General features: G+C 32.9%; 1 long non-coding RNA gene and 1 pseudogene across 2 annotated transcripts; both read left to right on the top strand.

Annotated features, from left to right (window-relative positions):
* On the top strand, nucleotides 1–8,165 carry LOC130222953 (sialic acid-binding Ig-like lectin 7; annotated as a pseudogene).
* On the top strand, nucleotides 1,802–2,695 carry LOC130222955 (uncharacterized). Of its 2 annotated transcripts, none has more exons than XR_008836554.1 (4): nucleotides 1,802–1,861; nucleotides 2,159–2,187; nucleotides 2,399–2,481; nucleotides 2,615–2,695. It is a non-coding gene; the product is annotated as an uncharacterized LOC130222955 (long non-coding RNA). The 2 variants fall into 2 exon arrangements; XR_008836553.1 differs by having other exon boundaries at nucleotides 2,618–2,688.
* Nucleotides 8,166–9,033: the final 868 nt, after the last annotated feature.

Genomic DNA, 9,033 nt, shown 5'->3' with positions numbered 1-9,033 from the left:
ATGGGCACTACTGAGAAAATCATTATCCTGTGTTTTCTCTTGCAAGGTATGTTTTTCTTCCTGATTCTGCTAGTGAAATGTAGCCCATTCAGTGCGATTTTGTTTCAGTTAACTACTTTCAATGTTAAACTGATAGATTTTTTGTATCGAGTAAAAAGGAGGGATGATGAGTCAGGGAGGTACAGTAAAACGTAATTATTAAAACCTAATTCACTGCCATGTGTCAAGTCTAAGATAACAGATGATTCTATAAAATATATTTTTTTGTATTCTATAGAATTGTCTAAAGAATTTTATTCAACTGAAATTAATATTCATGTAAAAGATTTCTTACCTGGTCTTAGCATCACTCCAGTTGTATCTTTACGTTGTTTTCCAGTTACATTTAGGATTAATTTCTGTTATTTATTTAGAATAATAATTGTATAAAACCAATAATACTTTTATTTATTTATAATATTTTTTGTATTAAAAAAACAAATATATATATATATATATATATATATATATATATATATATATATATATATATATATATATATATACTTTTTTATTATTATTATTTATTAATTTTTTCCTTTTTTTTTTTTTTTGAGAAAGGGTGGCGTGCCCCAGTAGAGCTTTATATCTAGCAACACCCCTGATTTTAGGTATAAGGCTCATAAGACTTGGAATTATAACATTAAATAATCTTTAAAAGTATATATTTCACTCAAAAACCAAAACTCTGCCTTCATTTAATCACCCTTTAACATGTTCAAAACCTATTTGAGATTCTTTTTTCTGTTGAACACTAAAGAAGATATTTTGAAAAGTGCAGCCATTAGCTGTGTCTCATTTCAGAGGCTTCATCCTCCGAAGGATGCATTCGAAAGGTGCTGTTTTATCACGGCGCGACATAGGCTGTCTCATTTCAAAACTAAGGCTCCTTTAAATGCAGCCTCAAAATGTAGCAAAGTCATCGGATGTTATAATTATTGGAGGAGTAGGAAGAAGAGGAGAGAAGAGTGTGCAAGAGTGAGAGGATTTGTCATTTGTTTAAATCATTTTAACATTGAACACGAAAGAAAATCTGATTTGTCAGCTCATTTCATTTTGAATAATTTAATCAAATGTTTAATCGAGAGGTTTTAGGTCATCAAAATTGGCTGGCCAAATAAATGTATCTTGATGTAAGAATTATGTGACAGCAGAGTAAACCAAACTACTGACGTGAACAGTGAACAGTGAGAATCCTTCAATAAGAATTATTTTCATATTCTAGTTTTTGGGAAACAGTTGTTTAAAACTTTATTGATATTAAGGAATATCTTTACAAACTGTCCCTTCAAACTTAAATTGTTGCTAATTCAACTCTTTGTGTGTTTATTAATTTGCATGTAGAGAACATTGTCATATTGTGTCAATTGTGCTCATATGACATAGATTTTTATTTATTTATTTATTTATTTTTTTTGGTACTTTATTTATTTTTGTCTAAACTTGAATGTATCTTGTGAAACTGTAAAAAATTATTTTTGGGGCTTGTAAATAAAGATAGCATAATCCGTAGCATAAAAAGTATATTTTAAAATCATATTTTGTCTTTTTACTTCAAAATGTTATGTTTTAATCAATAAGGTACTTAATATTTTTTATTTATTTATTGTGCTTAAATTACAATAGTAAATTCAAATGAATATACCGAAGTAATATTTACTTAGTGTTTCGTAATATATTGAGCTAATGCAAAAAAAGACATACGTGAGAAAAAATTACTCCACAAAGTCAGAAAGTTTATGCGCATGCTTAAAACCTGGCGGGGGGAGCAGATAAGAGCAACCGAAGATTTCCTCACACAGACTGATGTGATATATACAAGGTAAGTCACATTATTTGTTTATTGATCAATTTGGTTTCATTTGCAGAAAGGTATAAAGCTCCTGTATGAAATGTTGTTGGTTAAAGAGAATGCATGAAGTGTTATTTGCGTGAGTTTGCTAAAGATCCGATTAGCATAAGCATATTAGCAAATGACATCTGTGTCTAAAACAACTGTGTTGCATTCTAAAAATAATCTACAGAGAAGAGAACATTTATTACTGATAATTGAAGAGTTCAAAATAATTTAACTGATCAAATTTTAAATCAGTAATAACATTTGTAATATGTTCAACAGATTGCTCTCACCATTCAAGCTCATGTAAGGTAAGTTGGATTACACATTTATATAAATATACTAATGTATTCAACGTGTGTGTGTGTGTGTGCGTGTGTGTGTGTGTGCGTGCGTGCGTGCGCGCGCGCGTGTGTGTGTGTGCGTGCGTGTGTGTGCGTGCGTGTGTGTGTGTGTGGCAAAAAAAGTGTTGATTTGACAACTAAATTGCAAATGTGTTACATTTTACTTCATTTATCTTAGATCAATGATGAGAACAGAAACATAACCACAACCCCCCTGTAGCCAACCTTTCTGCACAAACTGGACTACTTTCACTCCACCAGGTTAATGTGTATATTGCACCCCCAATTTCTAGCTGTTTCCTAACTTATTAGATAAGCAGTTATACTGTATGTAGATGGAGATTTACACTGTTACTGGTTAATGAGTACAGAAATTAACTTTTGTTTTAATCAGCAGATTGAAGACAAGTTAGATGCTGTGATCCGCTGCCTGCTTTCCGACCTGGGAGAATCATCTCAGGAGCTCAATGAGGACTACTAGGTACATAAAAAATATATTAATTACTTTTCATGTATGTAAATATGTAAGGTTCTTTAAGTGTTAAAGACATATTAGTATTTTTATCCCCCAAAATTGTAAGTTTTGGCTAACTTTTAAAAACTTGAATCACTTTATGCAATAGAGCACAGGTCTTAACATCAATACAGTCTATTATATCATAAAGCAAGAGATAACAATGATAACATTGCAGCTCGCTGTACAGTATTTTAATCACTCTGCACTTTTTTGTGTATTTGACAGGATGTCGAGAGACTTGCTTAAAGACTGCTCCACTAATCACAATTGCGGAGATCCACAGAAGAGAAAAGATGCCTCATAGATGACCCCAATATTCTCTCTGAAACGACTTTTTAAATTTGCTTATTGAGAAGTTTAGTTCAAATTAAAGTACTCAATGAAAATGTCTGGCTGTGTTTTTAATTATGAAACAGTTGCAATGCATCCTCATATTTTATTTAACATTTTGAAGTAAAGTTTACTCAGTATAACTAAAAAAGATAACTAGGAATATTGGATAAAAAATACATCTCAAAATAGTAATATATTTAAATGTACGACTCAAGTAAATTTTACAAACAAAAAGTCAATAAAAATGACCTAGAATTCCCCAAGTAAACTTAACTTAGCATTTCTAATTAAATGTAGTAATAATTTTGGTAATTTTTTACTTGGCAAAGCTTTGAAGATTACTCCTTTTCTGAGTGAAAAACATTTCCAAGCTTTATTCAAGTAAACCCTACTCCTCATTTTTTACACTATAGATATAATATTCATATATAATTTTCTAGTGTAAAGTAAATAAATATGGTGACAGTTAATCTGACTACAATAAAGTGTATGGTGTCATACATTAAAGTTTTTATTGAATATTTCTCATATCCACTACAAAAAGCAATTAGATACTTTGCTATAAAACAGTGAGTAAACCCAAGCCTTAAAAGCAACAAGTTGATTTTACTTTAAAAAAAATTATTAACTTTCAGAAAGCTTCATAGTTTGTTTCTGCTTGTATTTGAAATAATTTCATCATGTGTGTTGTAGGTGTTTGCTGTAGAGATTTCAGCGTCAGTTTGCCAGAGAAGATTCAAGCTCTCAGTAAATCCTGTGTGATTATAAAGTGCAGATTTGAGATTAATGAAACATATGATAAAGACCTCACTGAGAGAGCTGCTGGAGTCTGGTATAAAGACAAACATGATAAGAGCAGCAGCCCAGTGTTTAACTCCAGTGCATCAACCCAGAGCTCTTTTAATAAAGAGAATATAATTGGACAATTAAAAGACAAGAACTGTACCACTGTCTTTTATGATGTCACATCAAATCACATTGGTCAGTATTTCTTCAGGATTGAGGGAGAAGGTGGACTGAAATGGACCTTTGCAAAAAACAGTGTTTCAGTAGATGTGATCGGTAAGTGACTTTATGACTGGTTAATATTAGTGTAAATTGTCTCATTGTCTGAAATGTATAGAATGAAAACATGTGACTATAATTAGTAATTTCTCTGATAAATATTGCATTTTATTGTTGAAAGAACAGTTGTTCATTGTGTTTGACACAAGACATTTGGTCAAGCCATATTTCATGTCATTTAAGACCAATCTGTGTGTTTCAGAGTCTCCGGTGAATCCTCGAGTTGTGCTGTATGAGGATGAGCAGGAGCTGCAGGATCAGCAGGAGGTGTTGGAGGGCAGATCTGTAAGTCTGCACTGCTCTGCTGAGACTCTCTGCTCTTCTTCTCCAGCAACTCTCACATGGAGCTCCACTGCCAGAATCCCCCTCAGTGAAAGCAGGAAACTACAGGAGCTCATCATCTCTGACCTGAACTTCACTGCTGCTCAGCGGCACCACAGAGTCACTTTCACCTGCTCTATAAGCTACCAGCTGCAGGACAACAACAGAACAGCTCACAGCAGAATCACGTTACATGTGCAGTGTAGGACTTTTACTGCCATCTGTTCTCTTCTCCTCCATAAGACACTCGTAAATCTAGAGGTTTAATATCATTCTCTCTTTTTTTCAGATGCTCCTCGGATCTCAAACACCAGCTGTAACATTGGGAATTTAACTGTGTGTTTCTGTGAGGTTGATGGGAATCCCTCTCCTGTAGTGGAATGGCGTCTGTCTGGACGTCTCATCTCAAACTCTTCAAACACGTTCATCAGTGAAGAGCGATTGAGCAACACAAGCTTGAGGAGCTTCATCTCTCTACATCAGTCTCTCTCACACACAAACACTCTGCTGTGTGTCAGTAAAAACACTCATGGTAATGCAACTCAACTGTTTCAACTGGTCTTCGTCACTCAACAAGAATGTAAGTCTCAGTTTTCAGTTTTCTTCATTTATCTGTTTAAATAAAATTAGATTCAGTTAATAAATATGGTCTATGACAAGTCAACAGCTTCAACTGCATTGCACATCTGTTCTGTGATTCAATCAATAGAATCTGTCAATAATCTTTTAAGAAAGAAAGTAAATAGTCTGTAAATGTCATGAATCATGCATCTTTGACTTAAGTTGCAATGCTAATGCTAATATTCATATTCAGTTTTTCTCTGCACTTAAGTTTCTTTCTTCAGTTACACACTTGGTACACACTTGTTGGTAATCAGACAGTGGACAGTCGCCACTGAATGGTATACAGATTTTTGGCTACTATAACTGTCTGTTTTCCAACATTTGTCAAAATGGTTCTGTTTTTTTATTTAACTAAAGAAATAAACCTGTACATACTTAAAAATGATATCAGGCTGCACTGTAAAAAAACAATCAAACAAAAAACAACTACATTTAAATAAGAGAAATAAATGAATGATTTAAACAGATACAAATTAAAGGAAGTCAAATTATCTGCCAGTGCAGTGAGATTATTATACTTGGTAAGATTTCCTAAAGTAAGAAAAAGTATCTAGGCTTTAAATACAATGTCTTAAAATAGGTATTCTAATAATAGATAATAGCTTTTTAAACACTTATGATTTCCGTATTTTGTGCGAAAATGGTAAATTTAGAGTTAAACAGGAGAATTCCTCTTAATTTAAAAATTGTCATTTTATATTCTGTCTTAAAATGAGCTAAAAAATTTCAACTTAAAGCAAGATTATTGTATGGATTAAATCAAGATCACACACACACAAGCAAGCGCTAGGGATCTGTAGAGCTGCGCATCGTTGGATTTGCTCTTCAGTGTTTGGACTCTCAGTTGTTCACCACACTGAACTGAGCTAAACTGAACTGAACTTAAACACTAAAAACTGAACTACACTGTTCCTATTTACTGTGACCTTTTATGTGAAGCTGCTTTGACACAATCTACATTGTAAAAGCGCTATACAAATAAAGGTGAATTGAATTGAATTGAAGCATATTTTCCACAATTGTATTATTCAAATTAAGATGCAACAGTAGTTACAATGCAAAATCATTACATGCCGCTTCTCAAAATTTGAAGATTACTGAAGATTACTGCAGCAAAACATAACAGGACTGCAGCTCTGCACAAGACGTTTGGCCAGAGGAGAAATGGTCGTGCCCAACTGAGCCTGCTTTCTTTCGAGGTTTTTCAATTCTTCACTTTCGCCAATTAGTGAGGTTTTTTCCTCGCCACTGTCGCCACTGGCTTGACTGGTTCGGGATCTGTGGAGCTGTGCATCGATGGATTTGCTCTTCAGTGTTTGGACTCACTGTAGTGATTAATAAACCACACTGAACTGAGCTAAACTGAACTGAACTGAAACACTGAAAACTGGACTGACACTGTTTCAATTTACTATGATCTTCTATGTGAAGCTGCTTTGACACAATCTACATTGTAAAAGCGCTATACAAATAAAGGTGAATTGAATTGAATTGATGTATTTTGTCACTGAAGAACAAGCATAAGTGTGATTGAGCATTTTTAATAAGCAAACTTTAAACAAGTTACTTCAGCTAAAATAAGAATAAATATGAAAGAACTAAAATAAAAATACAAGACTGCTCTTAAATTATGTTTCTAATTGTAATTAAGCAAAATTAGTGAAATACCTAACTTAGGTAAAACACATGGCTTTACTGTAAGTAGGTAAAATATCACAATAATCATATACACAATCTGATGTGCATAGTTTTTAAAACAAGATCAAAAGGGACCAAAGTTTTTGACTTGACATAAGAGTGTAACTCTTGACTGGATAAAGAGTTTTTTTCTCTGTGAGTAAATGATAAAGAATATGAATATTCTGGTAAACTATATGTGTCTTTAAGACTGTCTAGCACTTGAGCAATTAAACCAGTGAATTCAAACACATTTTTTTCTTTGTTCTAGTCTTGAATCTAGTCCTTCTTCTAATTGGAGCTGCTGCTGCTGGAGCTTTTGTGATTGTGATGTTGTGTGTCGTTTCATATAAGTGTGTCCGGTAAGAGCCTTATGTCAATAAGAAAATTATACACAATGTCCTTGCTTATGCAAACAATCTTGCATCATTAGAGAATTCATAACCCAATGTAGAACAAGCGAGAATAAGGTAAAAAAAAAGGTTTTATATTCCTTTTACAATTATTAAAGGGGAAACCTGCTGCATCTTTTTAGATTAATGGGACTTTCAAAAATCTCCAGTTTGTAATATACTGCACATCACATACAAAGATTGGTCAATTGGTCGTGTATTTTTATGAGTGACTTTTGCTTCATTGGTTTTACTCAAATAAAATGTGAACTATTTTAAAATGTATGTATTTTGTCATTAGAAAAAACAATAGGAAACTTCGACCAACTATCCAAGATGAAGGTGCTAAGAAAAGTGGTGAAATTACAGATGAAGTGAGTTACAACAGACACATAAAAACACACAGACGCTCATAAACACAGCATATTTAAAAAATCGTGAAGTTGCAAATTAACCTAAATACACATTTTACCAACCAGACTAGTTATTAAACACTACATGATTGCTGAACAGTTTTTAATAGACACAATCAATCCCTTCTGCTCTTCCATAGGAGAATCAAGACGACTCTGTTTATGCAAATAACGTCATGATGTCATCTGCTGGAGCTGCTACAGCAAATCAAGAGTCTATCATTTATTCCTCCATTGACTTCTCAAATTCTAAATTAAGGTCCCAGGAGGTGGAGAGCGTCTCTTGTCTTCATGTTGACTATGCAGTGGTCCAGCGCTGTTCTGGAGCAGCAGAGAGTTTAGTGAGAGAGTCTTCAAGATCAACAGAAGCACAGGTGATTGTGAGAGCAGATGAGCTTACTAAACAAAAGCAATCAGAGGAAGAGCTGTTTAAAGAAGACTCTCAGCTTTATGCAAAGGTCCATAAACACCATAGTCCATAGAGAGCATCAGCATGACTGTGTTTGATCAGGAAAACAATGATATTGTATTAAGTGCTTTAGAGTGTCGACCTTGAATATTCACAATGTTCAGGCTTTTTTTCTTGTCTCATTGATCTCTATACATCACAATGAGTTTATTTTTGGTCGATGCTTTATGTCTATAATCTATACATTTTATGCATTATTTGCTGTTTTTATTGCAAATAGCAAATGTGACTTAACTAAGGTAACAATCTCCAACTTAGGGTGTCTTTGTAAAGCGTGTAAACTGATTTATATGTAACGATCTGATAAATGTTTACTAAATGAAAAGGATGAAGCATTTAAATGTATTAAAGAGATATTATGTACTGTAAAGTCAACATGTCATGCAAAGAAAGGAATTAATTTAATCGTTAGTCTCACATTACCAGATGTAGATATTATATTCAACACAAATATAAAAAATATTGTAAAGTAAAAAAATAAATATTAAATATTATTGTATAGTAAAAAATATTACTGCCTTAAATATTTAGTTGAATCAAATCAACTTTTCTTGTCGTCTCCACTTAAATTAGTCAAACTGAGTATAATATTAATCAAATGTTTAAATAGCTTAAAGAATTAGTTGAAACCTGATTAACTTAAAATAAGTTAAAGTAAAATAAAAACATTTGTTGTCATGACTTTTTGCTATATCCATTTTTACAGTGCATTGTGCCAGTGACTTGTGTAGCCTTTGCAAAAGTTTTCAGTTCGCTAAAATCAAAATCATTCTTATGCAGTGTGTGTTCTCGCTGTTTGCTATTGTGAGGAAAATATTCAGCTTGGGTGTGAGGGCAATAAATAGCTTTCAGTTCCTTGTATGTATTCTCTTTTTATTGCTACACTCAAATATTGTAAATATTCCAAGAGAAGTTGAAAAACTGATACAATGGAAGATCACGTAAGTAATTTAAGTATGCTTTAAAAACAATTACAGTACTGTATCTCTTGTCTCAACACAA

The sequence above is a fragment of the Danio aesculapii genome, chromosome 4, assembly GCF_903798145.1.
Source record: "Danio aesculapii chromosome 4, fDanAes4.1, whole genome shotgun sequence".
Taxonomy (NCBI): domain Eukaryota; kingdom Metazoa; phylum Chordata; class Actinopteri; order Cypriniformes; family Danionidae; genus Danio; species Danio aesculapii.
The sequence above is the reverse complement of the archived record's forward strand: the minus strand, read 5'-3'. Positions and strand labels throughout refer to the sequence as shown.